This window comes from Coregonus clupeaformis, unplaced genomic scaffold (assembly GCF_020615455.1).
Source record: "Coregonus clupeaformis isolate EN_2021a unplaced genomic scaffold, ASM2061545v1 scaf0769, whole genome shotgun sequence".
NCBI classification, from domain to species: Eukaryota; Metazoa; Chordata; class Actinopteri; order Salmoniformes; family Salmonidae; genus Coregonus; species Coregonus clupeaformis.
Window position 1 is genome coordinate 197,728 of NW_025534224.1, and position 22,530 is coordinate 220,257.

General features: G+C 45.6%; 1 protein-coding gene across 1 annotated transcript in view; it reads right to left on the reverse strand.

The window, feature by feature from the left end:
- Positions 1-21,586, reverse strand: part of LOC121560752 (peroxisome proliferator-activated receptor gamma-like) — a 205,102-nt gene extending 183,516 nt beyond the window's left edge. The window contains exon 1 of the mRNA XM_045216668.1: positions 21,301-21,586. The gene's annotated coding sequence lies outside the window, so the exon portion shown is untranslated. The remainder of the gene's footprint in view (positions 1-21,300) is intronic.
- Between the last annotated feature and the right edge of the window lie 944 nt (positions 21,587-22,530).

Here is a 22,530-nt window from a genome sequence, read left to right on the forward strand (position 1 = left end):
TAGGACACACACAGGTGTCTGTAATCATGGCCGGGTGTGGCCTGATATCATTGGTTAATTCACAGATGGATGGCATACAAGAATGGCTTAAGACCCTTGCTCCCTTCGGTCTCAACGTAGACTTTGATCTGAAGCCATTCTTGTGATTATTGTGATTTTGCTATTCAATGTAAATGTTTGTAAGCCTATGTAGCCAGATTGCATCTGAGCTCTTTTTTTTTTTTAGAACATATACACCCAACTAATAAAGAAGCAGTGAGATATCTAAAGTCCAGGACTGACCCTGTCCTCTCTCTCTGTGGTTCAGAAGCCTACTGGCCTGGTTGCTGCAGAAGGAGGGATTAACTACTAGTCAGGAGGGATGAATTACTAGTCAGGAAGGATGAACTACTAGTCAGGAAGGATAAACTACTAGTCAGGAGGGATGAACTACTAGTCAGGAGGGATCAACTACTAGTCAGGAGGGATCAACTACTAGTCAGGAGGGATGAACTACTAGTCAGGAGGGATGAACTACTAGTCAGGAGGGATGAACTACTAGTCAGGAGGGATGAACTACTAGTCAGGAAGGATGAACTACTAGTCAGGAAGGATGAACTACTAGTCAGGAAGGATGAACTACTAGTCAGGAGGGATGAACTACTAGTCAGGAGGGATGAACTACTAGTCAGGAGGGATGAACTACTAGTCAGGAGGGATAAACTACTAGTCAGGAAGGATTAACTACTAGTCAGGAGGGATGAACTACTAGTCAGGAGGGATCAACTACTAGTCAGGAGGGATCAACTACTAGTCAGGAGGGATGAACTACTAGTCAGGAAGGATGAACTACTAGTCAGGAAGGATGAACTACTAGTCAGGAGGGATGAACTACTAGTCAGGAGGGATGACCTACTAGTCAGGAGGGATGACCTACTAGTCAGGAGGGATGACCTACTAGTCAGGAGGGATAAACTACTAGTCAGGAAGGATTAACTACTAGTCAGGAGGGATGAACTACTAGTCAGGAGGGATGAACTACTAGTCAGGAGGGATGAACTACTAGTCAGGAAGGATGAACTACTAGTCAGGAGGGATCAACTACTAGTCATGAGGGATCAACTACTAGTCAGGAGGGATCAACTACTAGTCAAGAGGGATGAACTACTAGTCAGGAGGGATGAACTAGTCAGGATGGATGAACTACTAGTCAGGAAGGATGAACTACTAGTCAGGAAGGATGAACTACTAGTCAGGAGGGATGAACTACTAGTCAGGAGGGATGAACTACTAGTCAGGAGGGATGAACTACTAGTAAGGAGGGATGAACTACTAGTCAGGAGGGATGAACTACTAGTCAGGAAGGATGAACTACTAGTCAGGAGGGATGAACTACTAGTCAGGAAGGATGAACTACTAGTCAGGAGGGATCAACTACTAGTCAGGAGGGATCAACTACTAGTCAGGAGGGATGAACTACTAGTCAGGAGGGATGAACTACTAGTCAGTAGGGATGAACTACTAGTCAGTAGGGATGAACTACTCGTCAGGAAGGATGAACTACTAGTCAGGAAGGATGAACTACTAGTCAGGAGGGATGAACTACTAGTCAGGAAGGATGAACTACTAGTCAGGAGGGATCAACTACTAGTCAGGAGGGATGAACTACTAGTCAGGAAGGATGAACTACTAGTCAGGAAGGATGAACTACTAGTCAGGAAGGATGAACTACTAGTCAGGAAGGATGAACTACTAGTCAGGAGGGATGAACTACTAGTCAGGAGGGATGAACTACTAGTCAGGAGGGATGAACTACTAGTCAGGAAGGATGAACTACTAGTCAGGAGGGATCAACTACTAGTCAGGAGGGATCAACTACTAGTCAGGAGGGATGAACTACTAGTCAGGATGGATGAACTACTAGTCAGGAGGGATGAACTAGTCAGGAAGGATGAACTACTAGTCAGGAGGGATGAACTACTAGTCAGGAGGGATGAACTACTAGTCAGGAGGGATAAACTACTAGTCAGGAGGGATGAACTACTCGTCAGGAAGGATCAACTACTAGTAAGGAGGGATGAACTACTAGTCAGGAGGGATCAACTACTCGTCATTAGGAATGAACTAGTCAGTAGAGCTGAACTAGTCAGGAGGGATGAACTACTAGTCAGGAAGGATTAATTAGTCAGAAGGGATGAACTACTAGTCAGGAGAGATGAACTAGTCATGAGGACCTTGTGGTTAAGAGGTTGGATCATGCCTTTTCCTGGGGATGTGACTGGTTTAAAAGAACCTAGAGGATTCATTTTCCTCTGACAGCAGATAGTTTCACTTCGGAGAGCAGCCAGACAGAGAAGACAGCTCAGGGTCATGTGGTAATAAGGTGGTCTGGTGTAGTGTTGTGTGTGTTAGAGCAGCCTTATGACTTCCTGTTGCTACATTCTGTTCTGACGCTGTTTCTGGTTCCACTTCTCTACGCTAAGAGACACTGAGCTCACTCCTTATTCTAAGGAATATCATGTAGGCAGCTTGGCTTCTTATTAGACTGTTTAAATGTATCTAAAAATATACAGTTGATATTATTTGAAGTCCCGATATATTGTATGAAGTAATACTAAGTAATTCTAGATTTAGAAGTCATGGGTCTTATAGTATCATAATGAGAAGGTCTTGGAAATCACTATTCTTCAAAGCTACAGCAGACTTTCACAGAGTCCAGCATTTTTCTACTTTTACTGCATCGTGCTGAGGTCAGCAGTCTGATTCATGAAGACTGACATCCCCAATGTCTCTCTGTCTCTTTGTGTCTCTGGTCATGTCTACACTTGTCGCATGTAAGTGTCTTCTGCTATCAGAATATGAAGATCGCATTGAAAAGACGGGTCTAGATGCACAAAAGTTGCTTTGTGGTCTGATCGTATTCAGATCTGGCTGACCACTTCAGGAGGTGGTCAGGGATGCATTGTGTTCAGATCTGTCTGACCACTTCAGGAGGTGGTCAGGGATGCATTGTGTTCAGATCTGGCTGACCACTTCAGGGAGGTGGTCAGGGATGCATGTGTTGATCTGGCTGACCACTTCAGGAGGTGGTCAGGGATGCATTGTGTTCAGATCTGGCTGACCACTTCGGAGGTGGTCAGGGGATGCATTGTGTTCAGATCTGGCTGACCACTTCAGGAGGTGGTCAGGGATGCAGGTGTTCAGATCTGGCTGACCACTTCAGGAGGTGGTCAGGGATGCATTGTGTTCAGATCTGGCTGACCACTTCAGGAGGTGGTCAGGGATGCATTGTGTTCAGATCTGGCTGACCACTTCAGGAGGTGGTCAGGGATGCATTGTGTTCAGATCTGGCTGACCACTTCAGAGGTGGTCAGGGATGCATTGTGTTCAGATCTGGCTGACCACTTCAGGAGGTGGTCAGGGATGCATTGTGTTCAGATCTGGCTGACCACTTCAGGAGGTGGTCAGGGATGCATTGTGTTCAGATCTGGCTGACCACTTCAGGAGGTGGTCAGGGATGCATTGTGTTCAGATCTGGCTGACCACGTCAGGAGGTGGTCAGGGATGCATTGTGTTCAGATCTGGCTGACCACTTCAGGAGGTGGTCAGGGATGCATTGTGTTCAGATCTGGCTGACCACTTCAGGAGGTGGTCAGGGATGCATTGTGTTCAGATCTGGCTGACCACTTCAGGAGGTGGTCAGGGATGCATTGTGTTCAGATCTGCCTCACCACTTCAGGAGGTGGTCAGGGATGCATTGTGTTCAGATCTGCCTCACCACTTCAGGAGGTGGTCAGGGATGCATTGTGTGCGGATTTCTCCTCAGTCTGGACGCAATCAGGCTACCAAAAATGCATACACTTGGCGACGTCATCAGCACTCCTCCCACAAGTGTTTTGGGAGCGAGAGGCAACTTTTCATTATAACATTGGAAGAAATACGTTCCTAGCATGTGAGGAACGTGTTTGCTGGTCTCAAATGCTAGCCAGCTAGCTAATATAAAAAAATAAAAAAAAATGGTTTGGCTAGAGTTATGTTAACCCGTTTGCAATCCCTTTAGCGTTGCTTGCTAGCTACAGAGGTTAGCTGGCTAGTTAGCTATGGTAGTTAGCTACTGCCATTTTATTTTATTTATTTAACTTTTATTTAACCAGGTAAGCCAGTTGAGAACAAGTTCTCATTTACAACTGTGACCTGGCCAAGATAAAGCAAAGCAGTGCGATAAAAACAACAACACAGAGTTACATATGGGGTAAACAAACATAAAGTAAAACATACCACAGAAAATATATATACAGTGTGTGCAAATGTAGTAAATTATGGAGGTAAGGCAATAAATAGGCCATAGTGCAAAATAGTTACAATTTCGTATTAACACTGGAATGATAGATGTGCAAAAGATGATGTGCAAATAGAGATACTGGGGTGCAAATTAGCAAAATAAATAACAATATGGGGATGAGGTAGTTGGATGGGGTAGTTGTTGGATAGCCATCAGTTGTTGTGTTATCATATTTTGCTTATTTCACAGTTTGTAGAATGCATACTATTGGCATTTGAATATAGCGCGGGAAAAGGGAATCCGGACACACTGTGGACATGGTAGACACATTTAAATGTAGGTGTAGATGCATGACATGTTTGGAATTCCATGATCAGAACTATATGACCACGGCCTCTGTCTCCCTGTCACTCTGTCTCTCTCTGTCTCGGTCTTTCTCTCTGCGTCTCTCTGTCTCTCTCTGTCTTGGTCTGTCTCTCTGTCACTCTCTCTCTCTGTCTCAGTCTTTTTCTCTGCGTCTCTCTCTGTCTCAGTCTTTCTCTCTGCGTCTCTCTGTCTCTGTCTCTCTCTGTCTCTGTCTTTCTCTCTGTCTCTCTCTGTCTCAGTCTTTCTCTCTGCGTCTCTCTGTCTCTGTCTTTCTCTCTCTCTCTCTGTCTCTCTGCGTCTCTCTGTCTCTGTCTGTCTTTCTCTCTGCGTCTCTCTGTCTCTCTCTGTCTCGGTCTTTCTCTTTGCGTCTCTCTGTCTCTGTCTTTCTCTCTCTCTCTCTGTCTCTGTCTTTCTCTCTGCGTCTCTCTGTCTCTCTCTGTCTCGGTCTTTCTCTTTGCGTCTCTCTGTCTCAGTCTTTCTCTCTGCGTCTCTCTGTCTCAGTCTCTGTCTTTCTCTCTGCGTCTCTCTGTCTCTCTCTGTGTGTCTCTGTCTCTCTCTCTCTCTCTCTCTCTCTGTCTCTGTCTCTCTCTGTGTCTCTCTGTCTGTCTTTCTCTCTGCGTCTCTCTGTCTCTCTCTGTCTGTCTTTCTCTCTGCGTCTCTCTGTCTCTGTCTCTGTCTTTCTCTCTGCGTCTCTCTGTCTCTCTCTGTCTTTCTCTCTGCGTCTCTCGGTCTCTGTCTTTCTCTCTCTCTCTGTCTCAGTCTTTCTCTCTGCGTCTCTCTGTCTCTCTCTGTCTCAGTCTTTCTCTCTGCGTCTCTCTGTCTCTCTCTGTCTCAGTCTTTCTCTCCGCGTCTCTCTGTCTCAGTCTTTCTCTCTGCGTCTCTCTGTCTCTGTCTTTCTCTCTGCGTCTCTCTGTCTCAGTCTTTCTCTCTGTCACTGTCTCTCTCAGTCTTTCTCTCTGCGTCTCTCTGTCTCTGTCTTTCTCTCTGCGTCTCTCTGTCTCTGTCTCTGTCTTTCTCTCTGCGTCTCTCTGTCTCTGTCTCTGTCTTTCTCTCTGCGTCTCTCTGTCTCTGTCTCGGTCTTTCTCTCTCGTCTCTCTGTCTCTGTCTCGTCTTTCTCTCGTCTCTCTGTCTCTGTCTCGGTCTTTTCTCTCTCGTCTCTCTGTCTCTGTCTTTCTCTCTGTCTCTCTCTGTCTCAGTCTTTCACTCTGCGTCTCTCTGTCTCAGTCTTTCACTCTGCGTCTCTCTGTCTCAGTCTTTCTCTCTGCGTCTCTCTGTCTCTGTCTCTGTCTTTCTCTCTGTGTCTCTCTGTCTCTGTCTTTCTCTCTGCGTCTCTCTGTCTCGGTCTTTCTCTCTGCGTCTCTCTGTCTCTCTCTGTCTCAGTCTTTCTCTCTGTGTCTCTCTGTCTCAGTCTTTCACTCTGCGTCTCTCTGTCTCTGTCTTTCTCTCTGCGTCTCTCTGTCTCTGTCTTTCTCTCTCGTCTCTCTGTCTCTGTCTTTCTCTCTACGTCTCTCTGTCTCTGTCTTTCTCTCTGCGTCTCTCTGTCTCTGTCTTTCTCTCTGCGTCTCTCTGTCTCTTCTTTCTCTCTGCGTCTCTCTGTCTCTGTCTTTCTCTCTGCGTCTCTCTGTCTCTGTCTTTCTCTCTCGTCTCTCTGTCTCTGTCTTTCTCTCTCGTCTCTCTGTCTCTGTCTTTCTCTCTCGTCTCTCTGTCTCTGTCTTTCTCTCTGCGTCTCTCTGTCTCTGTCTTTCTCTCTGCGTCTCTCTGTCTGTCTTTCTCTCTGCGTCTCTCTGTCTCTGTCTTTCTCTCTCGTCTCTCTGTCTCTGTCTTTCTCTCTGCGTCTCTCTGTCTCTGTCTTTCTCTCTGCGTCTCTCTGTCTCTGTCTTTCTCTCTGCGTCTCTCTGTCTCTGTCTCTGTCTTTCTCTCTGCGTCTCTCTGTCTGTCTCTGTCTTTCTCTCTGTCTGTCTCTGTCTTTCTCTCTGTCTGTCTCTGTCTTTCTCTCTGTCTGTCTCTGTCTTTCTCTCTGTCTGTCTCTGTCTTTCTCTCTGTCTGTCTCTGTCTTTCTCTCTGTCTGTCTCTGTCTTTCTCTCTGCGTCTCTCTGTCTCTGTCTTTCTCTCTGCGTCTCTCTGTCTCTGTCTTTCTCTCTCGTCTCTCTGTCTCTGTCTTTTCTCTGCGTCTCTCTGTCTCTGTCTTTCTCTCTGCGTCTCTCTGTCTCTGTCTTTCTCTCTCGTCTCTCTGTCTCTGTCTTTCTCTCTGCTCTCTGTCTCTGTCTTTCTCTCTCGTCTCTCTGTCTCTGTCTTTCTCTCTGCGTCTCTCTGTCTCTGTCTTTCTCTCTCGTCTCTCTGTCTCTGTCTTTCTCTCTGCGTCTCTGTCTCTGTCTTTCTCTCTCGTCTCTCTGTCTCTCTCTGTCTCTGTCTTTCTCTCTCTCGTCTCTGTCTCTGTCTTTCTCTCTGTGTCTTGTCTCTGTCTTTCTCTCTGCGTCTCTCTGTCTTTCTCTCTGCGTCTCTCTGTCTTTCTCTCTGCGTCTCTCTGTCTTTCTCTCTGCGTCTCTCTGTCTTTCTCTCTGCGTCTCTCTGTCTCTGTCTTTCTCTCTGCGTCTCTCTGTCTTTCTCTCTGCGTCTCTGTCTTTCTCTCTCTGTCTCTGTCTTTCTCTCTGCGTCTCTCTGTCTCTGTCTTTCTCTCTGCGTCTCTCTGTCTCTGTCTTTCTCTCTGCGTCTCTCTGTCTCTGTCTTTCTCTCTGCGTCTCTCTGTCTCTGTCTTTCTCTCTCTCTCTCTGTCTCTGTCTTTCTCTCTCTCTGTCTCTGTCTTCTCTCTCTGCCTCTCTCTGTCTCTGTCTTTCTCTCTGCGTCTCTCTGTCTCTGTCTTTCTCTCTGCGTCTCTCTGTCTCTGTCTTTCTCTCTGCGTCTCTCTGTTCTCTGTCTTTCTCTCTGCGTCTCTCTGTCTCTGTCTTTCTCTCTCTCTGTCTCTGTCTTTCTCTCTCTCTGTCTCTGTCTTTCTCTCTGCGTCTCTCTGTCTCTGTCTTTCTCTCTGCGTCTCTCTGTCTCTGTCTTTCTCTCTGCGTCTCTCTGTCTCTGTCTTTCTCTCTGCGTCTCTCTGTCTCTGTCTTTCTCTCTGCGTCTCTCTGTCTCTGTCTTTCTCTCTGCGTCTCTCTGTCTCTGTCTTTCTCTCTGCGTCTCTCTGTCTCTGTCTTTCTCTCTGCGTCTCTCTCTGTCTCTGTCTTTCTCTCTCGTCTCTCTGTCTCTGTCTTTCTCTCTCGTTCTCTGTCTCTGTCTTTCTCTCTGCGTCTCTCTGTCTCTGTCTTTCTCTCTGCGTCTCTCTGTCTCTGTCTTTCTCTCTCGTCCTGTCTCTGTCTTTCTCTGTCTCTGTCTCTGTCTTTCTCTCTGTCGTCTCTGCTTTTTTCTCTCTGTCTCTGTCTTTCTCTCTGTCTGTCTCTGTCTTTCTCTCTGTCTGTCTCTGTCTTTCTCTCTCTCTGTCTCTGTCTTTCTCTCTCTCTGTCTCTGTCTTTCTCTCTGCGTCTCTCTGTCTCTGTCTTTCTCTCTGCGTCTCTCTGTCTCTGTCTTTCTCTCTGCGTCTCTCTGTCTCTGTCTTTCTCTCTGCGTCTCTCTGTCTCTGTCTTTCTCTCTGCGTCTCTCTGTCTCTGTCTTTCTCTCTGCGTCTCTCTGTCTCTGTCTTTCTCTCTGCGTCTCTCTGTCTCTGTCTTTCTCTCTGCGTCTCTCTGTCTCTGTCTTTCTCTCTGCGTCTCTGTCTCTGTCTTTCTCTCTGCGTCTCTCTGTCTTTCTCTCTGCGTCTCTCTGTCTTTCTCTCTGCGTCTCTCTGTCTTTCTCTCTGCGTCTCTCTGTCCTCTCTGTCTCTGTCTTTCTCTGCGTCTCTCTCTGTCTTTCTCTCTGCGTCTCTCTGTCTTTCTCTCTCGTCTCTCTGTCTGTTCTCTCTCGTCTCTCTGTCTTTCTCTCTGCGTCTCTCTGTCTTGTCTTTCTCTCTGCGTCTCTCTGTCTTCTCTCTGCGTCTCTCTGTCTTTCTCTGCGTTCTCTGTCTTTCTCTCTATCGTCTCTCTGTCTTTCTCTCTGCGTCTCTCTGTCTTTCTCTCTCGTCTCTCTGTCTTTCTCTCTCTGTCGTCTCTCTGTCTTTCTCTCTGCGTCTCTGTCTTTCTCTCTCGTCTCTCTGTCTTCTCTCTGCGTCTCTCTGTCTTTCTCTCTGCGTCTCTCTGTCTCTCTCTGTCTCTGTCTTTCTCTCTGCGTCTCTCTGTCTTTCTCTCTGCGTCTCTCTGTCTCTGTCTTTCTCTCTGCGTCTCTCTGTCTCTGTCTTTCTCTCTGCGTCTCTCTGTCTCTGTCTTTCTCTCTGCGTCTCTCTGTCTCTGTCTTTCTCTCTCGTCTCTCTGTCTCTGTCTTTCTCTCTCGCTCTCTCTGTCTCTGTCTTTCTCTCTCGTCTCTCTGTCTCTGTCTTTCTCTCTGCGTCTCTCTGTCTCTGTCTTTCTCTCTGCGTCTCTCTGTCTCTGTCTTTCTCTCTGCGTCTCTCTGTCTCTGTCTTTCTCTCTGCATCTCTCTGTCTCAGTCTTTCTCTCTGCGTCTCTGTCTCTCTCTGTCTCAGTCTTTCTCTCTGCGTCTCTCTGTCTCTGTCTCGGTCTTTCTCTCTGCGTCTCTCTGTCTTTCTCTCTGTCTCTCTCTGTCTATCTGCGTCTCTCACTGTCTGTCTATTAACTAACACACAGTTCAGACGCTGAACCAGTGTACATTTCTTCAACAAAAAGAGTGACTAAAATAGAGCCAATATTATCACTGCGCTGAAATTATGGTGAGTCGAACTGAATAGAAATTAAGAGCGGACTGGCATGGTTAACAACTTTGCTTGATGTACTGATTTATGTATGGTAAATCTGTTTATTTATGTATTTATGTACTGGTTTCATACAACCACACTCAGCACTGCAGCATACTTCCTCCTTGGTTTTGGGTGGAATTCAGGCATAACAGCAACCTCTCACAGAATTCCTCCACCTGCGAAACCGAGGCCATGATTGGGCTTCTGTTGTGGGTGTGGTAGCATCATATTATAATGGTACTGATGATTGTTCTATAATCACACTGGACCTGTCATATTATAATGGTACTGATTATTGTTCTATAATCACACTGGACCTGTCATATTATAAATGGTACTGGGCCTGTCATATTATAATGGTACTGGACCTGTCATATTATAATGGTACTGGACCTGTCATATTATAATGGTACTGGGCCTGTCATATTATAATGGTACTGGGCCTGTCATATTATAATGGTACTGGGCCTGTCACATTATAATGGTACTGGGCCTGTCATATTATAATGGTACTGGACCTGTCATATTATAATGGTACTGGGCCTGTCATATTATAATGGTACTGGGCCTGTCATATTATAATGGTACTGGACCTGTCATATTATAATGGTACTGATGATTGTTCTATAATCACACTGGGCCTGTCACATTATAATGGTACTGGGCCTGTCACATTATAATGGTACTGGGCCTGTCACATTATAATGGTACTGGGCCTGTCATACGTCATTATAATGGTACTGGGCCTGTCATACTATAATGGTACTGGGCCTGTCACATTATAATGGTACTGGGCCTGTCACATTATAATGGTACTGGGCCTGTCACATTATAATGGTACTGGGCCTGTCATATTATAATGGTACTGGGCCTGTCATATTATAATGGTACTGGGCCTGTCATATTATAATGGTACTGGGCCTGTCACATTATAATGGTACTGGGCCTGTCACATTATAATGGTACTGGGCCTGTCACATTATAATGGTACTGGGCCTGCCATATTATAATGGTACTGGGCCTGTCATATTATAATGGTACTGGACCTGTCATATTATAATGGTCATGGGCCTGTCATATTATAATGGTACTGGGCCTGTCATATTATAATGGTACTGGACCTGTCATATTATAATGGTACTGATTAGGGCCTCTCCATCCTACAGGTGAGCGTCAGGGTCAGGGGTCAGGGGTCAGGGTCAGGGGCCAAACCAATAACACGTTTTCTCAAGACGCTTTCAAAATACATGCAGGCATGAGAGTACTTTAGGGCATGCACACGTGTACAAAGACACACACACACACACACACACACACACACACACAGCAACGTTATCATGTGTAGAAGTAAAGAGTGTTTAATATACCCCAACACAGCTTTAGAACAGTGTTTAATATACCCCAACCCAGCTTTAGGACAGTGTTTAATATACCCCAACACAGCTTTAGAACAGTGTTTAATATACCCCAACACAGCTTTAGAACAGTGTTTAATATACCCCAACACAGCTTTAGAACAGTGTTTAATATACCCCAACACAGCTTTAGAACAGTGTTTAATATACCCCAACACAGCTTTAGGACAGTGTTTAATATACCCCAACACAGCGTTAGAACAGTGTTTAATATACCCCAACACAGCTTTAGAACAGTGTTTAATATACCCCAGCACAGCTTTAGAACAGTGTTTAACATACCCCAACACAGCTTTAGAACAGTGTTTAACATACCCCAACACAGCTTTAGAACAGTGTTTAATATACCCCAACCCAGCTTTAGGACAGTGTTTAATATACCCCAACACAGCTTTAGAACAGTGTTTAATATACCCCAACACAGCTTTAGAACAGTGTTTAACATACCCCAACACAGCTTTAGAACAGTGTTTAATATACCCCAACCCAGCTTTAGGACAGTGTTTAATATACCCCAACACAGCTTTAGAACAGTGTTTAACATACCCCAACACAGCTTTAGAACAGTGTTTAACATACCCCAACACAGCTTTAACAACGTAAGACATGCTCAATATAGAATGTATGACATGTTCAATATAGAATGTATGACATGTTCAATATAGAATGTATGACATGTTCAATATAGAATGTATGACATGTTCAATATAGAATGTATGACATGTTCAATATAGAATATATGACATGCTCAATATAGTGTTTATATAAACAAGATAATCTCGCTGTTAGATTTGGTCATACATGTTGTGTTTTCTGTGTTCAGGCTATCCAGTGTATTTGATGTTGCTGTAGAGACCTGAGTTGAGTCTTGTCTATGGGAGGATGATTTTGCTGTAGGGACTCATTCTCCTATTAAGACCCTCTAGGGAGAAACATTAAGAACATACTAGACCCGTTACAACAACACGCTCCTGGCCAGGGGCCCGCTCCCCGCTCCCCTGCCCCCCCAGGGGCCCGCTCCCGCTCTCCTGCCCCCCCAGCGGCCCGCTCCCCGCTCTCCTGCCCCCCCAGCGGCCCGCTCCCCAGTCTCCTGCCCCCCCAGCGGCCCGCTCCCCGCTCTCCTGCCCCCCCAGCGGCCCGCTCCCCAGTCTCCTGCCCCCCCAGCGGCCCGCTCCCCAGTCTCCTGCCCCCCCAGCAGCCCGCTCCCCGCTCTCCTGCCCCCCCAGCGGCACCCTCCCGACTCTCCTGCCCCCCCAGCGGCCCGCTCCCCAGTCTCCTGCCCCCCCAGCGGTCCGCTCCCCAGTCTCCTGCCCCCCAGCAGTCCGCTCCTCGCTCTCCTGCCCCCCCAGCGGCCCACTCCCCCGCTCTCCTGCCCCCCAGTGGCCCCCTCCCGACTCTCCTGCTCCCCCCAGCGGTCCGCTCCCCGCTCTCCTGCCCCCCCAGCGGCCCGCTCCCCAGTCTCCTGCCCCCCCAGCAGCCCGCTCCTCACTCTCCTGCCCCCCCAGCGGCCCCTCCCCACTCTCCTGCCCCTCCAGCGGCCCGCTCCCCAGTCTCCTGCCCCCCCAGCGGCCCCATCCCCAGTCTCCTGCCCCCCCAGCAGCCCGCTCCCCACTCTCCTGCCCCCACCTCCAGCAGCTCCCTGGGAATAAGAGTTTGCACAATTTTTTAGGACGTGAACTTTTCCCCAATTTATTTGAATAGGAGTGAGTTAATGGTTGATTGCTCCCATGGGCTTTAAGCAGAGCTTCCTCCAAGGAGAAGGAAGGAGCTACACACACACACACGATGTCAAGGTCTCCTCTGCTCTAGCTGTCCTACTGGGGAGGCAGGGGGATGTTCCTCGAGGCAGAAAGGAAAACACACACACAGGAAAAGACGGAAGTGTGCTAAACGGATAAAACATGTACATTGTGTTATAGTAACATCCCTCCACCATTCTCACTAGAGAGGTGAAGTTTTGACCTGAGAGTCTGTTTGGGTTTCTGTCCCCTAAAGGTTTTATTTTAGTCCTATAGTCCTCTCCAGGCCTGGGGTAAAGGCCACAGCCTCCTCAGGTCTAACCATTACCTTAACCCTAACCCTTCATTTTAACCATAACTCTAACCCCAACCCTCTGCAGGACTAACCCTAATATAACCTAACATAATACCTAATATAAACAAATATAATTGAATATATTATAATCTTCACCCCGTTAGCTGCTGCTAAGCCCACTTCCTGCTGCTGCTGATGCTAACTCTAACACTGCTAGCTGCTGCTAAGCCCCCTAGCTGCTGCTAACTCTAACCCCGCTATCTGCTGCTAACTCTAACCCCGCTACCTGCTGCTGTTAACCCTAACCCCTCTAGCTGCTGCTAACCCAATTAGTTGCTGCTAACCCTAACCCCCCTAGCTGCTGCTAACTCTAACCCCGTTATCTGCTGCTAACTCTAACCCCGCTACCTGCTGCTGCTAACCCTAACCCCTCTAGCTGCTGCTAACCCTAACCCATTTAGTTGCTGCTAACCCTAACCTATCTAGCTGCTGCTAACCCTAACATTGCTAGCTACAGCTAACCCTAAACCCTCTAGCTGCTGCTAACCCTAACCCCTCTAGCTGCTGCTAACCCTAACCCCCCTAGCTGCTGCTAACTCTAACCCCGTTATCTGCTGCTAACTCTAACCCCGCTACCTGCTGCTGTTTACCCTAACCCCTCTAGCTGCTGCTAACCCTAACCCATTTAGGTGCTGCTAACCCTAACCCCCCTAGCTGCTGCTAACCCTAACCTATCTAGCTGCTGCTAACCCTAACATTGCTAGCTACAGCTAACCCTAAACCCTCTAGCTGCTGTTAAACCTAACCCCTATAGCTGCTGATAACCATAACCCTAACCCTAACCTATCTAGCTGCTGCTAACCCTAACCCCTCTAGCTGCTGCTAACCCTAAGACCCCTCTGGCTGCTAGCTGGCTGCTGCTAACCCCTCTAGGCTGCTGCTAACTCTAACCCTCTAGCTGCTGCTAGCCCTAACCCCTCTAGCTGCTGCTAGCCCTAACCCCTCTAGCTGCTGCTAGCCCTAACCCCTCTAGCTGCTGCTAGCCCTAACCCCTCTAGCTGCTGCTAGCCCTAACCCCTCTAGCTGCTGCTAGCCCTAACCCCTCTAGCTGCTGCTAGCCCTAACCCCTCTAGCTGCTGCTAGCCCTAACCCCTCTAGCTGCTGCTAGCCCTAACCCTCTGGCTGCTGCTAGCCCTAACTCCCCTCTAGCTGCTGCTAGCCTAAGCCTCTAGCTGCTGCTAACCCTAACCCCTCTAGCTGCTGCTAACCCTAACCCCTCTGGCTGCTGCTAACCCTAGCTCCCTCTGGCTGCTACTAACCCTAACCCCCTCTAGCTGCTGCTAACCCTAACCCCTCTAGCTGCTGCTACTACCCTCTAGCTGCTGCTAACCCTAACCCTCTAGCTGCTACTAACCCTAACCCTCTAGCTACAGCTAACCCTAACCCCTCTAGCTGCTGCTAACCCCTAACCCCAATAGCTGCTGCTAACCCTAACCCCTCTAGCTGCTGCTAACCCCTCTAGCTGCTGCTAACCCTAACCCCTCTAGCTGCTACTAACCCTAACCCCTCTAGCTGCTGCTAACCCTAACCCCTCTAGCTGCTGCTAATCCCTCTAGCTGCTGCTAACCCTAACCCCTCTAGCTGCTACTAACCCTAACCCCTCTAGCTACAGCTAACCCTAACCCCTCTAGCTGCTGCTAACCCTAACCCCACTAGCTGCTGCTAACCCTAACCCCACTAGCTGCTGCTAACCCCTCTAGCTGCTGCTAACCCTAACCCCTCTAGCTGCTACTAACCCTAACCCCTCTAGCTGCTGCTAACCCTAACCCCACTAGCTGCTGCTAACCCTAACCCCACTAGCTGCTGCTAACCCCTCTAGCTGCTACTAACCCTAACCCCTCTAGCTGCTGCTAACCCTAACCCCTCTAGCTGCTGCTAACCTATCTAGCTGCTGCTAACCCTAACCCCACTAGCTGCTGCTAACCCTAACCCCTCTAGCTGCTGCTAACCCTAACCCCTCTAGCTGCTGCTACCTCTAGCTGCTGCTAACCCTAACCCTCTAGCTGCTAGCTAACCCTAACCCCTCTAGCTACAGCTAACCCTAACCCCTCTAGCTGCTGCTAACCCTAACCCTAACCCTAACCCCACTAGCTGCTGCTAACCCTAACCCCTCTAGCTGCTGCTAGCCCTAACCCCGCTAGCTGCTGCTAACCCTAACCCCGCTAGCTGCTGCTAACCCTAACCCCTCTAGCTGCTGCTAACCATAACCCCTCTAGCTGCTACTAACCCTAACCCCTCTAGCTGCTGCTAACCCTAACCCCTCTAGCTACAGCTAACCCTAACCCCTCTAGCTGCTGCTAACCCTAACCCCAATAGCTGCTGCTAACCCTAACCCCTCTAGCTTCTGCTAACCCCTCTAGCTGCTGCTAACCCTAACCCCTCTAGCTGCTGCTAACCCTAACCCCTCTAGCTGCTGCTAACCCTAACCCCTCTAGCTGCTACTAACCCTAACCCCTCTAGCTACAGCTAACCCTAACCCCTCTAGCTGCTGCTAACCCTAACCCCACTAGCTGCTGCTAACCCTAACCCCACTTGCTGCTAACCCTAACCCCTCTAGCTGCTACTAACCCTAACCCCTCTAGCTGCTACTAACCCTAACCCCACTAGCTGCTGCTAACCCTAACCCCACTAGCTGCTGCTAACCCCTCTAGCTGCTACTAACCCTAACCCCTCTAGCTGCTGCTAACCCTAACCCCTCTAGCTGCTGCTAACCTATCTAGCTGCTGCTAACCCTAACCCCACTAGCTGCTGCTAACCCTAACCCCTCTAGCTGCTGCTAACCCTAACCCCTCTAGCTGCTGCTAACCCCTCTAGCTGCTGCTAACCCTAACCCCTCTAGCTGCTACTAACCCTAACCCCTCTAGCTACAGCTAACCCTAACCCCTCTAGCTGCTGCTAACCCTAACCCTAACCCTAACCCCACTAGCTGCTGCTAACCCTAACCCCTCTAGCTGCTGCTAGCCCTAACCCCGCTAGCTGCTGCTAACCCTAACCCCGCTAGCTGCTGCTAACCCTAACCCCTCTAGCTGCTGCTAACCATAACCCCTCTAGCTGCTACTAACCCTAACCCCTCTAGCTGCTGCTAACCCTAACCCCTCTAGCTACTGATAACCATAACCCCTCTAGCTGCTACTAACCCTAACCCCTCTAGCTGCTACTAACCCTAACCCCTCTAGCTGCTACTAACCCTAACCCCTCTAGCTACAGCTAACCCTAACCCCTCTAGCTGCTGCTAACCCTAACCCTAACCCTAACCCCACAAGCTGCTGCTAACCCTAACCCCTCTAGCTACTGATAACCATAACCCCTCTAGCTGCTACTAACCCTAACCCCACTAGCTGCTGCTAACTCTAATAATGGTCTTAATAATATGACCACCCTACCTTACAGTATTGGTCTTAATAATATGACCACCCTACCTTACAGTATTGGTCTTAAGTTACTGGAATGATGTTTTCCGTACTGTATCATTTGCATATTAAGTACCACATTTGTATAATAGCGCAATTTAATTTCATTAATTACATTTTATTGTAATCATCTCTGTGTTCTACATCAACCCTGAAAATGTCATAACAATATGACCACCCTTCCTTTATTGGACAAAACTTTATAACTCCTTTATAACCCTAACCCTAACCCTAACCCAGACAGGTGATTTGGTGCAATTGACTAGGAATTAACATTGACCAGTCCACGACCTTTTCCGACCACTTGAAAATAAGATCTCAACAATGGTAAGTCCTATCCTCATGAAATAAAGTGTTCTGTGTTAATGAGAAGCTTCTCTATAACATGGAATTATAACAAAGTATAACACCAGAACAAAAGTGTAATTCTGTCCTAGTTATAGAGACAGAGGGGAGGTACTGCTGTTGCAATAAAACAGGACTGTCTTTTTATCGAGGCTGAATATTATTATAGTATTATTTTCCTTTCAGCTGGTTAAGGTAACAATATGTTAGGAATCTTCTTGTTTATTCACTACCAATGAGTTCTGCTCTAACGCATTGGAAATCAGAATAGCACTGAAAAAACACTAGAAATCACTGGAAAAGCACTACGAAATCACTGGAAAAACACTAGAAATCACTGGAAATCAATACAAAAAAGAATAAAGCATCACTGGACAACAGTGGAAATCAATGGAAATGACCGGAACATCCCTGTGTTGGTTAGTCTGACCACAGCATTAGAAACACTCTCTCAGTGTGGGGAATGAGTTCATGTAAATCACAATTGTTTGCACAATCAGAACACAGCAGTCTCTGATAAAGAATATGCTTTATTGCTATGCGGAGGTAGTACTCTGTAGATGGGTTAGGGTTAGGGGTTATGCGGAGGTAGTACTCTGTAGATGTATTTGATGTATTTTCTAGGTAGTACTATGTAGGTGTATTTGATGTATTGTATAGATAGTACTACAGTGCATTCTGAAAGTTTTCAGACCCCTTTACTTTTTCCACATTTTGTTACGTTACAGCCTTATTCTAAAATTGATTAAATAGTTGTTTTCCCCCTCATCAATCTACACACAATACCCCATAATGACAAAGTGAAAACAGTTGATTAGAAATGTTTGCAAATATATTAAAATCCATCCCTACGGTGAAGCATGGTGGTGGCAGCATCAGGCTGTGGGGATGTTTTTCAGCGGCAGGGACTGGGAGACTAGTCTGGATCGAGGGAAAGATGAACGGAGCAAAGTACAGAGAGATCTTTGATGAAAACCTGCTCCAGAGTGCTCAGGACCTCACTGGGGCGAAGGTTCACCTTCCAACAGGACAACGACCCTAAGCACACAGCCAAGACAACTCAGGAGTGGCTTCAGGACAAGTCTCTGAATATCCTTGAGTGGCCCAGCCAGAGCCCGGACTTGAACCCGATCAAACATCTCTGGAGAGACCTGAAAATAGCTGTGCAGCAACGCTCCCCATCCAACCTGACAGAGCTTGAGAGGATCTGCAGAGAAGAATGGGAGAAACTCCCCAAATACAGGTGTGCCAAGCTTGTAGCGTCATACCCAAGAAGACTTGAGGCTGTAATCGCTGACAAAGGGTCTGAATACTTATGTAAATTTAATATTTCGTTGTTTTTTTCAATATAAATTAGAAAAAATTTCTAAAACATTTGCTTAATCATTATGGAGTATTGTGTGTAGATTGATGAGGGGAAAAAATAATTTCATCAATTTTAGAATATGGCTGTAGCGTAACAAAATGTGGAAAAAGTCAAGGGGTCTGAATACTTTCTGAATGCACTGTATGTAGATGTATTTGCTGTATTGTATAGGTAGTACTATGTAGATGTATTTGCTGTATTGTATAGGTAGTACTATGTAGATGTATTTGCTGTATTGTATAGGTAGTACTATGTAGATGTATTTGAGGTATTGTATAGGTAGTACTATGTAGATGTATTTGAGGCCAGGTTAGGCCAAATATAAAGGCCCAATGTAAACTCAGCTTTGTCTCTGTAGACACTCCTTCCATTTATGACAACAGAGCAAAGTCCAACATACACACACACACACAGCTCTTTAGGAATTATATAACCCAATATGAAACTCTGAAGTAAAGTCTCCCTCTTTTTAATTCAGTCCTTTTGCTCTAATATCCACCCATTACATCACTGTTATATCAGGTTATAAAGAGTCCTACTGTAGATACAGCCTTGATAGTTCCTGCTAGATTGACCTTATAGAAGGTTCTAATGTAGCCCATGGAGGGAGAAATGCTAAACATGAGACTATAATGAGGAATAAACGGTGTAGGCCCACTACCCTCTCCTTATACTGTAGTCTAGTGAAAACCAGTGGTGCAAAAAGTACTAAATTGTCATACTTGAGTAAAAGTAACGATACCTTAATAGAAAATGACTCAAGTAAAAGTGAAAGTCATCCAGTAAAATACTACTTGATTAAAAGTATTTGGTTTTAAATATACTCAAGTATGTGAGTTGGACCATTTTCCTGTCTTGTTAAGCATTCAAAATGTAACGAGTACTTTTGGGTGTCAGGGAAGATGTATGTAGTAAAAAGTAAATTATTTTCTTCAGTAATGTAGTGGAGTAGAAGTTGTCAAAAAGAGAAATAGTAAAGTAAAGTACAGATAACCTAAGAAACTACTTAAGTAGTACTTTAAAGTATTTTTTCTAAAATACTTCACACCACTGGTGAAAACTGTGTTCTCTGTCTTTGTGAGGGAAATGTTGTGAAACTGAACCTGAAGTATCACTTTCAGTAAACACAGACTAGTTCTCGCTTCTTCAAAATACTGTTCATGTCACAACCATTTTCCAAAAATAGCTTTACAAATGTTTTATCATAAGTTATTCAGTCATGTCCTTAAATAAGTGGTTTATTTTAAGTCATTACATGAGGACATATCATGCTGACCTGTCACGACTACCACTGTAGGCCTCAGATGATGCTATGACATTATACACCCTATTTCGATCAAGATACACATTTCAGGTTTAGGGTCATTAAATATTGTGTGGATATCGGGCGGGTGTGTGGCGGACGGGTTGAATAAAGATAAAACCAATAGGCTTACCTTTAAAAAATCCATAAATGCATCATTATTGTGCAATTTATATCTATGGGCTACATTGAGGTTTTTCTTTTATTATTTTAGGCTGTTTCATTAGTGCTTAAGCCTAAACGTTAGGGCCTAACTGTATACGCACACCAAATAGCCAAATGCTCAATGGAAGGGGCAGAAAAAGTTCAAGTTGATCCACAGAGGCAAAAAGGACAATATCAGAGATGAATTCATTTGAAGGCAAAAAGGACAATGTTGGAGTTGAATTCATTAAGAGAAAAGTTGTGTGATGGATAGTTGAAAATAAAGAGAAGGGAGGGACAGAAAAGTTATGTTTGGAAAGATTTTATGGTAAAAGAGGATGATAGCAGTGCTGCTATGTTATGTGTGATGATGTGAGGCGCTATACAAATTAGACCGTCACAAGACGGGACTTCAAATAAGCCGATGGCACATCAAGGGAACTGTTCAGATGGTTAAATGGAAACTGAAATCTGGACACTGACTGTAGGTCTATAGCCTCTCACGTAGCCTTAATAATAACTCCTGCAGAATTAAGCACTTCTTCCAGTAAAATGATACACCAAATGTAGGCTAAATGTTGACCCGGGAACATGAGGGGAGAAATATGATTGATTTCTTTCAGCATCTTGAGATAATGCGAATGCACCTCTACAGATACCTTCTGTAAAGGTGCTTCTCTATCAGCATCATACAAGCTGATAGTATGTAAACCACATAAAATATGCAAGACTGAAATCTTATCAGAAACATGTTGGGTCATTTTCACAGCATTCCTTTACTTACAACTGGTCAAACTGATGTAATTTGGAAATGTTGCACATCACTTTTTTTTGTCAGTTATTGCATTCTCTCAGGTCTCTAAACGGATTTGCTCCCTGAAAGAAGCAAAGATGAGAGAGCTTTACTGACCTCAACTATATTAAAACATTCATTCTATCGATTTATGACATTATTCTGGTGAGCAAGGGTTTATTTAGTCTACTAGGGCAACATATAATGACAGAAGAGAAGCTGCATATATCTAATTATAGACAAGTTGACTAACAAATAGCCTACCAAAACGTCGGAGATTATAAACAGAAACATATGCAAATCGGGCAACAAAAAAAATCCTGCGCCCCATGTAGCCTAGATGCATGTTCTATATAAGCGGGTTAGGGTTAGGGTCGGGTGTTGGCCTGGGATTGTCACTTTATCACATGTAGTTGGGTAATTGCTGATGGGTTATTAGCAATTGCGGGCGGGTGTAGGTGAAGAACAGCTAACCAGCGCACCACTAGTTCCTACCCAGCGCTGCTGCCGCGCAGGACTGAGATTTACCCGCTAATTCAGTGCAATACTACCAGTCTATAATTTAAACTCAAATGTAACAAGTTTCATAGCTATTCCTGATGATGAAGGGTTATTATGATAAATTATTACAATGTCAAAACATTTTTTATAATTGCAAATCTGCCAATGTGTGAGCCCCTGAAATTATCCGCACATGCTGCAAATTTGGAAAACGTTTTTCAGAATTAATTTGGTGAATTGAATAAAAACTGACCTGTACCCCAGCGGGTAGGTTCATCATGTGCATGTCCTATACACTTTTAAAAACTGACCTGTACCCCAGCGGGTAGGTTCATCATGTGCATGTCCTATACACTTTTATTCATTTCCCCACCAATAGGCATCCACTGTAATGTTTTAAATGAAAGTAGGCCTACCCTTGCCAATGTGTTGACAGGCAGCGTAATTGATCCCCCTCCTCTCCGTAGGTTAAGAAATTTAAAAACGACTGACCTGAATAAGAGATCAAATAAGGTGCGATGCCGTTTCCTTCTTTAGTCGCTGCTACCTGTTCGTCTCTTCTTTGTTCACTCTCCGCGCAGCGGGTCCCGCTCTGGAGCCTCTCGTTGTCTTTATTTGTCTCAGCAGGCAGTCAATCAGCAACGACAGGACCGGGCTACACTGCTTGGTATGCAGGATGATAACATGTAGTATTGCCGGAGGAACAGGGATAATGACAGTAGTCATGCCCTACCAACTCGTGTTGTAGATAAATCGCGATTAGTTTCCCCTCCCTCTCTGGAACACCTACTGGGATCACATGGAACAACGCGGAAGGAAGAGTCAATCTGCCTTCAGACCTGTTGATAGTAATTACTGAACAATTATCCTATAGTTTCTAACATGCGCTTGTGAGTGCAGAAAATGACTTGATTGCACATCATGATTAGAGTGACATTATCATGAGGTGATCACTGATGACTTTGTGATAAATTGATTAAAAGTGAGAATTAAAGTCAAAATAATTACATTATTTGGGGAACATGCACAAGCTGTTATGGCTATGCTATTAGTTTATACTTTGTAGCTGTTGCATCTTCCACAATAAATCAGTTAGAGAAATCTAGCACAATAAATCAGTTAGAGAAATCTAGCACAATAAATCAGTTAGAGAAATCTAGCACAATAAATCAGTTAGAGAAATCAACCACAAATCAGTTAGAGAAATCTAGCACAATAAATCAGTTAGAGAGAAATCTAGCAAAATAAATCAGTTAGAGAAATCTAGCACAATAAATCAGTTAGAGAAATCTAGCACAATAAATCAGATAAATCTACCACAATAAATAACAGCGAAATCTACCACAAATTCAAATACACACGACTAGGCAAAGGTCTTATTTCCATAGCTCTGGACCCAGTCACCTGCTAGCAATGACACACAGATTAAATTAGCAGTTTGCTGATATATACACCATTACATCTAAAGCAGGTGTTGTTTTATCTGATCCCACTCAAATTAATTAAGTATTTCGTACCTTTTATATTGAACTTTATAGTTCAGAATTAGAACATGACAAAAAAAGTGTGAAGAATTTCTTAATAAAGTGTCAGGGCGATGTGTATGCTGTGAGCGAAGTCAAGCGCAGGACACAGAGCTACTGGCAGACAAACTTTACTTGCACAGTAATCAAAAATACAAACAAAACCTCCAAACAGGAAGGAACAAAATACGCATACACC